Here is an 11,018-nt window from a genome sequence, read left to right as displayed (position 1 = left end):
TATAGACATATTTTAGAGTGTAGATTCACTCATTTTGCTTCGTATGTAGCCATTTGTTAAAATCTCTAGAAAGACAAGTATTTAGAAACGGAGGGAGTAATATATTTCCATGCTTTGTCAATTTTAAAAATTGTCGTGTGTGTAAATCATACATTGCACTCACATGCTTATACGTTAGGCCCATGATACCCTATTTAGGTGGAAAAACTAAATAAAAATAAACTTGATTTAAAATAAATAAATTTTAAAAGACATGTGTTGGAGCATCTATAGCCGGCCTCCTCAAATTCTCCTAAAACGTTTGTGGACGGGCCTGGTCAATCCGTCACGTAGGACATGGCCCACCCTGAACCACCTTTTTTATTTTTTATTTTTTTATTTTTTTTCTCTCTTCATCTCCACCCATGCAAGTGACCAGACATACCCTTTGGTTCGTTTTACTCTGCACATGTGATTTGTTTGATGTCAAACTTCGTAGAGTTTGATCAAATTAATACATAAATATGTCAATATATATAATACTAAAGTAATACAATATGAAAATTAATCTCACAAGGCATCTAATGTGTATGTATCAAGACAAATCTGAGACAAGTAATATGGATTGGAGATAGTAATATTACTTTTTATAAAATTGGTCAAATTTTATGAAGTTTGATTTTAGAAAAATCTTATATGCCGAGTAATAAAAAAGAAATAGGGGGAGTAAAAGGAGACAATAAGTATGATTGCATGGACGGACAAATATGGGTTCAAAACGGTCATGCCTGGATACTGACAGGTATATCTGCAGGCATTTAGGGGTCGGATTTGCTAATTCCGATTGTAAATGCTCTTATATTATAATTAGAAAACGTGCATTGCACGTGCACGTTTACTAGTAGTAAAAAAGCAGCATAAAGCTCGCACAAATTATCAGGCGATATGAAAGCATACCAATGAATATACTCCCGGACACAACAAGGCAGCGGATGCCAAGATTAGCAAGCAAAATTATGGACACAAGAATTATAACCTCAAATCCATCTGCTACTAATATTCTCTAGTCAGGTACTAGTCTACACACCTCCCGTTCCCATTCAAAGCTCACCAATTTCACTGACATCCAAAAATAATAGTACAAATGATGGCACGAATCTATGGACCACAGTAACAATGTTATTCAGTCCAGTCACAGAGACTACAGGAAAATAGTAATATTAATCAGTTAAAATCTTCAGCGAGATGATGCACACAGCTGTGCCATTTGAGCTTCTGAAACTCTACATTTTGCCACAAATATCATAAAATTGACGACACATATAACATGTGTAAATGTCATAAGGTTCCATGATAATAAAACCTAAAGCAAACACGAGAGGACAAAACAAAAAATGAAACAGCCATGGACAACTCTTGAAGGCATCGAGCCCAGTATCAGCTTCGACGTACAAAGGGATCAGTTAGATCCAAATCACGGACATGGATAATATCTGAAATATTCCGGAGACATCTATCAGCCGTAAAGTGAAACTGAGCACCTCTTGAAGCCTTTTTCTCCACCTGAAGTAATCTCTGCTCTTTCGCAATGAACTCGTCGTCAATGGTTTTAACCTGAAACGTCATTGACTCTAGCTCTTTCGCGTTCTGTATAAAGAATGTGGAGAAGTTAACTTCAGATGCAGTGCCCTGATAAGATTCCAATACTATTGTTTTCAGATGAATATCAAGACATCTGATATTAGGATGTCGATGTTTACGACGCCAGCCATTCCTTGGCCTTTTTTTCCATGACTGGAAAACAGCATACACAGAAAAACAATTGACAACTTCAAAAGTTAGAACAAAGCAGCTGGTCAACAGAATGAATTATCATTTGTCAATGAAGTATGATATGATTACCTGATTCTGCATGTACAACACTACCACAATAAACCCCTATGCCTACGGCCCAGGCCGTAGGCATAGCCCTTATTCCCGTCGGGATAGGCCTATGCCGACGGCCCCCGTAGGCATAGGGCCGTCGGCATAATATGTGTCGGCGTATCTCGGGATGCCGTCGGCATAGAAAAGCCGTCGGCATATATGATACGCCGACGGTGTTCGTACAACTATGCCGACGGCCAGGGCCGTCGGCAAAGTTCCACACTAACGGTGGCTGCCGGCACCGCCGTCAAGTGCTGCCCATAGAGGAGACGCCATGTGGCAGGTCTATGCCTACGGCGTAGCCGTCGGCATAGATTCGAAACTATGCCTACGGCTAGGTCGCAGGCATAGCCCTGCCACGTGGCAGGGCTATGCCGACGGCTTAGTCGTAGGCGTAGTTTCAAATCTATGTCGACGGCTACGCCGTAGGCATAGCCTAGCCACGTGGCGACGTCTACTAGCTCCGTTGGCAGGGCTATGCCTACAGCTTGGCCGTCGGCATATATCTAAAACTATGCCTACGGCTATGTTGTAGGCATAGGTGCCAGGCTATGCCGACGGCTTAGCTGTAGGCATAGTTTTAGATATATGCCGACAGCCTAACTGTAGGCATAGGCTCAACGTGGCGTCCTCTGATACCTCGTGGTAGCCCTATGCCTACGGCTAGCCGTAGGCATAGTTTCCGTCTGTTTTTCAAATTCACAGCATATATATGATGAAATAGACATACACAACATATATAAGTATCATCCTCACAACAAACACCATCACAACAATATAAGTATCATGACAAACATAACCATCATCACAAACATAAGCATCTAAAGAAGCACACAAGTCATCTAAAAGACCATAAAAGACCACAAGTCGTCCAAAAGACCATAAAAGACCACAAGTCATCTAAATAACACAAGTTTATGATCACCACCACCATCACCCAAAGGCTTAAGCGCCAGGACATCCACCACCACCGCCAAGTCCGCCGAAGCCCAGGTCATCACTGCTAGCGGCAGCGCTACCGCCAAGACCATCACCGCCTCCATGGATCAGAGTGATCGGGCTCCGTGACTCGGGAGTGATGCCAAGACCAGGACCACCACCAACGGTAGATCCACCAGTTCCCTGGATGTTGAAAAGACATGTTAAGGGGATATATGATTGTGTTGAATAAACAGTATGCTTTGGGTGAATAGTTTGGGATGTACTAACTGACGAGGGGCCAGGGTTCTGTGCCAGAAACTCCTCAAAAGCAAGCAGCACTGGTTGTGGTGGAGATGGTGCTGGTTGCAATTGAGGAACCCTGCCGACCGCCATGCACTCAACAACGTGCTGCAGTTAATTGACCAAGCAAACAAGAATGTTAGAAGAAATGCAAGTGCAAAATAGTAGTGAAATGAAAAGGGCCAAACTAACCGCCATCATGCGAGAGTTGTCCTCATAAAATGCTAAAAGGCTGCGGTGATAAATATGCAATTGCATGCATATTTATCGATGCAACCATTTCGGACGGGAGACGCCTACGTTGCGCGACTTGACGAGAAAAGAAAATCTAGTGACATGATTATTAAGATGGATTCGTAGCTCACCCTCGACTGTAGACGAAGTAGTCAAACAGCAACGAAATCACGGACCAATGCCTTCGACGACTATGACTCCAAAGATATGCAACACCAGAAAGCCTGTAAATTTTACCGACAAAAAAACTTAGATCATCAAGTGTCAAAAGCTTAGATCACGGACCAATGCCTTCATAGATTTATTTACTAGATGCCTTCATATATTTTTTAGCAAGACCATGAAGTGTCAAAAAATATTTCATCATTATATTGTAGCAAGACCATCATGAACAAAAAACCACTCATCACGAAGATGCGACACAACAAAGAATGCTAATCCACCGTGCCAAAAGTACATATATCATTTCATCGCCGTGGAAGTATACATATCATTATATATTATATAAGTAATCTTAACATGGTAATCAAACTCGGTACATTTGTACATTGGGAGACAGCCATAATGAAAACTCCAAGCAAGTAAACTACTGTGACTAATATGAGGTCCAAATCGATCTGCAATGCAAATGCATAAGCTTTTCATCGTGTCGCTCATCCCCGCCTAGAGAAAGAACGAGTAAAATTTGGGTCTTGCCAATGCTCTCTAGTCCCTTCTCATGTGCACACAGCACACCATATTTCGCTATGAAACTTTCATTTACTTTTTCGTGATGAAAAACTAAAGCTGCTGTAGTGTTATTCCTTGCATTCGACATTCAGGAAGAACAAGGTAAAATATCCAAGCACTAACAGTATATATATCGAAGCACCAAATTGACTTATTATATATCCAAGAACTAACAGTAGGTAAAAAACTAAAAAAAACTAACAATATGTATATATCCAAGCACTAACAGTAGGTATATATTAAATTGACTCATTATCCAAGCACTAACAACAGGTAAAAAGCTAAAAAAAGGAAAAAATCAGCAGCAGAGGACGCCGGACCGCCGGAGCCGGTGCTCACCAGTAGCAGAGGGCCGGCAAGGGGGCGCCGGACCGCCGGAGCCGCGGCCACGGCCACCTCACCAGCAACTGCGGGGCGGAAAGGGGGTGTGGACGACGGGGCCGGGAAGGGGGCGGGGACGACCGGGCCGGTGCGGGGATGAGGCTAGCCGGGGACGGCCGGCGGCGATGCGGGGCGGGCGGGGACGGACGACGGCGGTGCGAGGCGGGGACGGACGGCGGCGGTGCGGAGCAGAGACGGGGGCGCGCGCGCGGTGAAGGGTGGGGACGGGGCGCGCGGTGCAGGGCGGGGACGGGGGCGCGCGGTGCAGGGCGGGGGCGCTGCGATGCGGCCCGGGCGGGGGCGGGGGCGGCGCAGAAGGGGGCGGCGGGGACGGCGGCGGCGAAGATCAAGGGCGGCGTCGGGGGTGGATCGAGCGGCGTGGAGGCACGAGTGGTCGGGGCGAGGTGGATAAGGCACGAGTGGCCTTTTTTCGATGACTTTTTTTTGCGAGCACCTTTTTTTTCTAAATTGTGTAGAACTCACAGACTACATGGCTAATCACGGTTTGGAAGATAGGAATAAGTTTCATTTCTTGTCAGAACATTGATCAGTTTAATGACTAAACAAACCGGAATAGACAAAATTCAAATGCCACTGTTAAGGAAAAAGAAAAATATTATGGATAACTAATAGCTTATGTACTTATGATAATTTTATTATTAATTGGCTGTTAAATACGAGAGTGAACAAATTGCATGGAAAATTAGTGCAATCTGGAATGTAATATTTTTTCTGTTGTTGTGATATCTCTCGCGAAATACATATTGCTGGCTATATATTGGTTTTTTCTAACTCTGCTATAATATTTATCAATGGAATTGGCAAGGAGGAGGTGGAGGAAAATTGTGGTAATAATGCCAGCTTTGCATGAAAAGGAATTCACAGAATTGTCCATTGTTGAAAATTTGTTATTTATGGAGGAAGATGGGAACCACTCCGGAAAATTAAGGAAATTTTCTCTCATTTAACGGTATGCACATTGTTAATATTTGCATTGAGTATGTACATGTCACTACTTTCAAATAGTTGATTTGTGGATTTAAGGTTCTATGTATTATATTGCTGGAATACAGTAGCAATTTTATTGACACATGCTAACAATACCAAAGGAAATTATATATATTGTGTGTTCATTGCTACTAAATCTTATACACTTTAAACTCCTTGGTGGAGGAAAAGTATTATTGTTCATGAGTCACACAGATTGTTCCGGAAACAGATGGAATATTAAAACACCTGGAAGTGGAGTCTATAAATAGGTCTCTACCCTCTAGTCTCAACATGCATCAGGAGCCGTGTGATGTTTCGGTGGCATAGCTACACCCCGAAGGCCACCCCGAATCCCAGTTGACCAGGAGATATAGCCCTTTGACTTTTGTCGGACGGGCTTTGACCAGTGGTCTCTTCCACCTGGTTGCGACAGGTCTGCTCATAACAACATCCGCGAACACGGTCTGGACCCAACCCACCAGAAGATTCCCTCCGGTTCTACCGCACCCGCACTATTCCCCCATCCAAGTGACGGTGGCGCTGCCGTACGTGGAGGGGGGCCACACCACGAAGCCCCAAGATGGGCGTCTACGCATGCCACAACATGTTCACACATGCATCAGGAGCCGTGCGATGTTTCGGTGGCATAGCTACACCCCGAAGGTCACCCCGACTCCCAGTTGACCAGGAGATCTAGCCCTTTGACTTTTGTCGGACGGGCTTTTACCAGTGGTCTCTTCCACCTGGTTGCGACAGGTCAACCCATAGCAACATCCCAGAACACGGTCTGGACACAACCCACCACTAGATTCCCTCCAGTTCTACCGCACCCGCACGATTCCCCCTCCAAGTGATGATGGCACTGCCGTCCGTGGAAGGGGGCCACACCACGGAGCCCCAAGACGGGCGTCTACGCATGCCACAACACGTTCACACATTCATCAGGAGCCGTGCGATGTTTCGGTGGCATAGCTACACCCCGAAGGCCACCCCGACTCCCAGTTGACCAGGAGATCTAGCCCTTTGACTTTTGCCGGACGGGCTTTGACCAGTGGTCTCTTCCACCTGGTTGCGACAGGTCTGCCCATAGCAACATCACCAAACACGGTCTAGACACAACCCACCACTAGATTCCCTTCGGTTCTACCGCACCTGCACGATTCCCCCGTCCAAGTGACGGCGGCGCTGCTGTACGTGGAGGAGGGGGCACACCACAGAGCCCCAAGACGGGCGTCTACGCATGCCACAACACGTTCACACATGCATCAGGAGCCGTGCGATGTTTCGGTGGCATAGCTACACCCCGAAGGTCACCCCGACTCCCAGTTGACCAGGAGATCTAGCCCTTTGACTTTTGGCGTACGGGCTTTGAACAGTGGTCTCTTCCACCTGGTTGCGACAGGTCAGCCCATAGCAACATCCCCGAACACGGTCTGGACACAACCCACCACTAGATTCCCTCTAGTTCTACCGCACTCGCACGATTCCCCCTCCAAGTGACGACGACACTGCCGTCCGTGGAAGGGGGGCCACACCACGGAGCCCCAAGACGGGCGTCTTCGCATGCCACAACACGTTCACACATGCATCAGGAGCCGTGCGATGTTTCGGTGGCATAGCTACGCGCCGAAGGTCACCCGGAATCCCAGTTGACCAGGAGATCTAGCCCTTTGACTTTTGCCGGACGGGCTTTGACCAGTGGTCTCTTCCACCTGGTTGCGACAAGTCTGCCCATAGCAACATCCTCGAACACGGTCTGGACCCAACCCACCACTAGATTCCCTCCGGTTCTACCGCACCCGCACGATTCCCACTCCAAGTGACGACGGCACTGCCGTCCGTGAAAGGGGGGCCACACCACGGAGCCCCAAGACGGGTGTCTACGCATTCCACAACACTTTCACACATGCATCAGGAGCCGTGCGATGTTTCGGTGGCATAGCTACGCCCCGAAGGCCACCCTCTAACCAGATTCCCTCCGATGTCGACCAGTTCCCCCCTCCGTGACATGGCGGCAGCGACATCCATGAGGGGGGCAATCGATATACCATTGGGGTATGATTTTTGTTTAGACAAGGCACATTTGTATTGTAAAAAAAGAAAATAATAAATAATACTAAAAAATAAAAATAAAATAAAAATATAGGTATGCCTACAGTAAGGCCGTAGGCATAGCTGCGCACACCGAGCTCCAGTGCCATGGATCGATGACGTGGCGATGCACGTGGATTGATGACGTGGCAGAGGGCATGGGCCAGCCCTACGCCGACGGCATAGCCGTCGGCAGGTATGCCTACGGCCATGGATCGATGACATGGCGATGCACGCGGATTGACGATGTGACAGAGGGCATCGGCCAGGCCTATGCCGACGGCTATGCCGTCGGCATATCTCTGTCACACCACAGACCGCTCCCCCTCGGATCGATGATGTGGAGGCGGCGCGGATCGGTGATGTCAACATATCTATGCCAGGCTATGCCCACGGCTTAGCCGTAGGCATAGTTTCAGATGTATGCCGACGCCTAGCCGTAGGCATAGGCTCCACGTGGCGCCCTCTGGTAGCTCGTGGTAGCCCTATGCCTACGGCTAAGCCGTAGGAATAGTTTTTGTCTCATTTCCCCCCGTTTTCTGTTTGATTTCAATGCCGACGGCCACCGTTAGCCCCGTCAGCATAGTTTCGACGCCGTCAAATGGTCGCCGCTGACCATGTAGGCGGGCCCCATCTATGCCGACGGCCCCCGTAGGCGTACCGCCAGAGGTCCCGACGGCGGTAGTATGCCGACGGCCCCCATCGGCGTAGATCGACATATGCCGACGGCTTTTCTACGCTTACGGCCTGCCCTAGGCCGTCGGGATATATCCATCTATCCCTACGGGGGCCGTTGACATAGATGAGGCCGTCGGCAACTACGTTATTTCTGGTAGTGCAACTTCTCCAAGCTGGGAAAGAATCTCATCGAGTCAACAACCATATCCAGAGTGAAAATACGCATACTAAAAGCCAAAATCTTGACAGTGCCCAACATCGTCACGAGGCTATCAAAACGCACATCCTTTATGAAGCATGAAACACAACATTAGGCCAGCGACGACATGACATTTCTCTAAACAAAAGAATGCAATTCAGAAGTACCTTGATAGTCTTGTCGAAAGTGGAAACATCAGTTTCATCAATCATGCATAAGGTCTCCAGCTTAGGCGCATTGACTACCGATACTCGCAAGCCATCCAATAGTTTGATCCGGAGCAGCCTTTCAAGAAGCGGGGCATTCTCAATTACAAGTTCCTCAAACAAGGGCGTACCCATAGAGTCATCAGGAGCGAGCACGCCAATGCTTCTGATGGTAAGGGAGTTGATCCGGGCACAACGGAATCCGGAGATGTTCCAAAGCAGGAAGCACTCCAATGCGGGGCACCCGGCAATTAGGCTGTGCAGTGCGCCCTCGGAGATGACGACCTCGGTGAGCTCAAGGTGCTTAAGCTGGGGGAAATGAAGCGATTGCACGAGATCATCGACGAGGTGGCATAATTCAATACTAGCAAGGCGAAGCGTGGCAGCGAATCGGAAGGCGGACGCCGGCGGGCACAAGGGCGCTCCCGGTATTTGTCTGTTGGAGACGAAGTAGCAGAACTCGAGCTCCTGGAGGTTGTCCAGGGCAGGGGACCGGAACAAGGCTTCCAGCTTGGCGGCCGGGCGACCGTAGAACAGAGCCGACCCTGCGTGTAGCGCGGGTAAGCAGAGGCGGCGCCCGGGACCCGTGTGGGCGGCGAGGATGCGCGAAATGACGCGATCCACGCGGTTGCAGTCGAGGTTGAGAGGGGCCGATCGCCAGAGGTGACGCCACCGGGACGCGAGGATCTGGGTGCGGGCGCCCTCCTTGGTGGGGAGGAGTGAGACGATCTCTCCCAGAATGGCGTCGGGGATCTGGCTGATGCGGTCCTCGGCGGCGCCCCCATCGTCTTCTCCCGATCCGGGCTGCGGGCCTTGGTTGCCGGCGGCTCTCCCTTTCGCCGACGCCTCGAGTGGCGCCAGTTTCCTTTTCTTCGGGCGAGAACCAGGTCCGCCCGCCACCGTCTCCATCGGTGGCAGCCTGTGTGGGAGGAGCAGAGACAAGGCGAGCCTCGTCGGCGGCGGCAACCGCTCAAGTAGAAATGGCAAGAGGCGGCGCCCCCTATGGGCTTTGAGGACGCTTACTGGGCACGGTCCGTGTGGTGAGTGGTGACCAGGCCGTGGGCCCTTTTCCCGTGGTGATGCATAGAAGGATATGCATGATTTGTTTCAAAAAAAGGAAGGATATGCATGATGCGTTGTGTGTTTCTTGCCTGTACTTGCCAGGCTCATCACGCATGCAACTAATGCCGCAGTACCTGATATCCAATCTTATCTTGGAGCTTCTAAACGTGTTTTCTTCACTTTTTAATACATAATAAATATTTATAATTTTTAAAAATTATTATTTACATATATTAAAACTTGTGAACTTTGAAAAATTATCATCATTTCTTAAACACATGCATTCTTTCAATGCATGAAATTTTGAAAACACCGAACAAACATTTGTCAAATATGTTTTTCCACAACATAAATTCTCAAATAATTATTTTTAATAAATGGAAATATTTTTTCCTATAATAAGAAAGTTTGCATATGTGTTACATCTGTCTGGAAGAAAATTACACACATACACCCATCAGATCATCGGACACTTCAAAATGAATGCTTGGCCAGGTCGTTTTTAACTGTTGAGCTTCTCAATGGAAAGCCCGTGAGTGATGCCTTCGTCTAACCAAATTCAGAAACCTGTTCTACAAATAACGATCCATCTATGCTGCAAATAGGCAGAATTCTTTACATTCTACATGCTCTTGACCTTTTCTTGCGTTTCCAACTGATAAGAGATAGGCTTGGATTGTTGTGAGGACGTTTAGAAGGAGTTGTTGCCGGAAAAGTCAAACTTTGTCATGGAAGTTGAATAAAGATCTTTGTAATGGTTCTATTTTATCGTAGTTGCAATGTTTTGTACTCAATTGGTTGATGACTTTGGCCTCGTTGCCTTACATCAACAAAAATGATATTTGGAACGCCCAGTGCGTGATGAAATTAGAGATAAATTAGAGATAAATTCATTGAATGGATGAGCAGAATCCGAATATATGTAAAGGATATGCATTTTGGTTGGGGGATGTAAGGAAAAAATAAACAATTTTATCTCTAATTTCATCCGATCCATAGTGCCCATTTTTGGAACGCCCAGTGCCAAAGTCATTGAATGGATGAGCAGAATCCGAATATCTAAATTATCCACAAATCTCAGTGACCAGGAAAGAATTCCATATTCGTCCTCTTGGGTCCTTTTTTTTTTTTTGAAAAAAAACCCACTTTATTCATTTGTGACAAGTAGTACATCGTTTGTGAGGATCATTACAATTTCATTTAAAGGCTCCTCAAACCAATTAGAGGTAAAAAAAATTAGCTAATCTAGCAAGCTCGTGAGCTACTTTATTTTTGCTTCCCTATTACAATGCTCAGACCTAGCAATAATGAAATCACATGCA

General features: G+C 47.3%; 1 long non-coding RNA gene across 1 annotated transcript; it reads right to left on the bottom strand.

The window, feature by feature from the left end:
• Nucleotides 1-3,117: 3,117 nt before the first annotated feature.
• Nucleotides 3,118-4,565, bottom strand: LOC123162521 (uncharacterized). Its single transcript, XR_006481332.1, has 3 exons — nucleotides 4,429-4,565; nucleotides 3,537-3,584; nucleotides 3,118-3,234 (listed from the first exon to the last, which is right to left on the bottom strand). It is a non-coding gene; the product is annotated as an uncharacterized lncRNA (long non-coding RNA).
• Nucleotides 4,566-11,018: the final 6,453 nt, after the last annotated feature.

This window comes from Triticum aestivum, chromosome 7B (genome assembly GCF_018294505.1).
Source record: "Triticum aestivum cultivar Chinese Spring chromosome 7B, IWGSC CS RefSeq v2.1, whole genome shotgun sequence".
Classification (NCBI taxonomy): Eukaryota; Viridiplantae; Streptophyta; class Magnoliopsida; order Poales; family Poaceae; genus Triticum; species Triticum aestivum.
The sequence above is the reverse complement of the archived record's forward strand: the minus strand, read 5'-3'. Positions and strand labels throughout refer to the sequence as shown.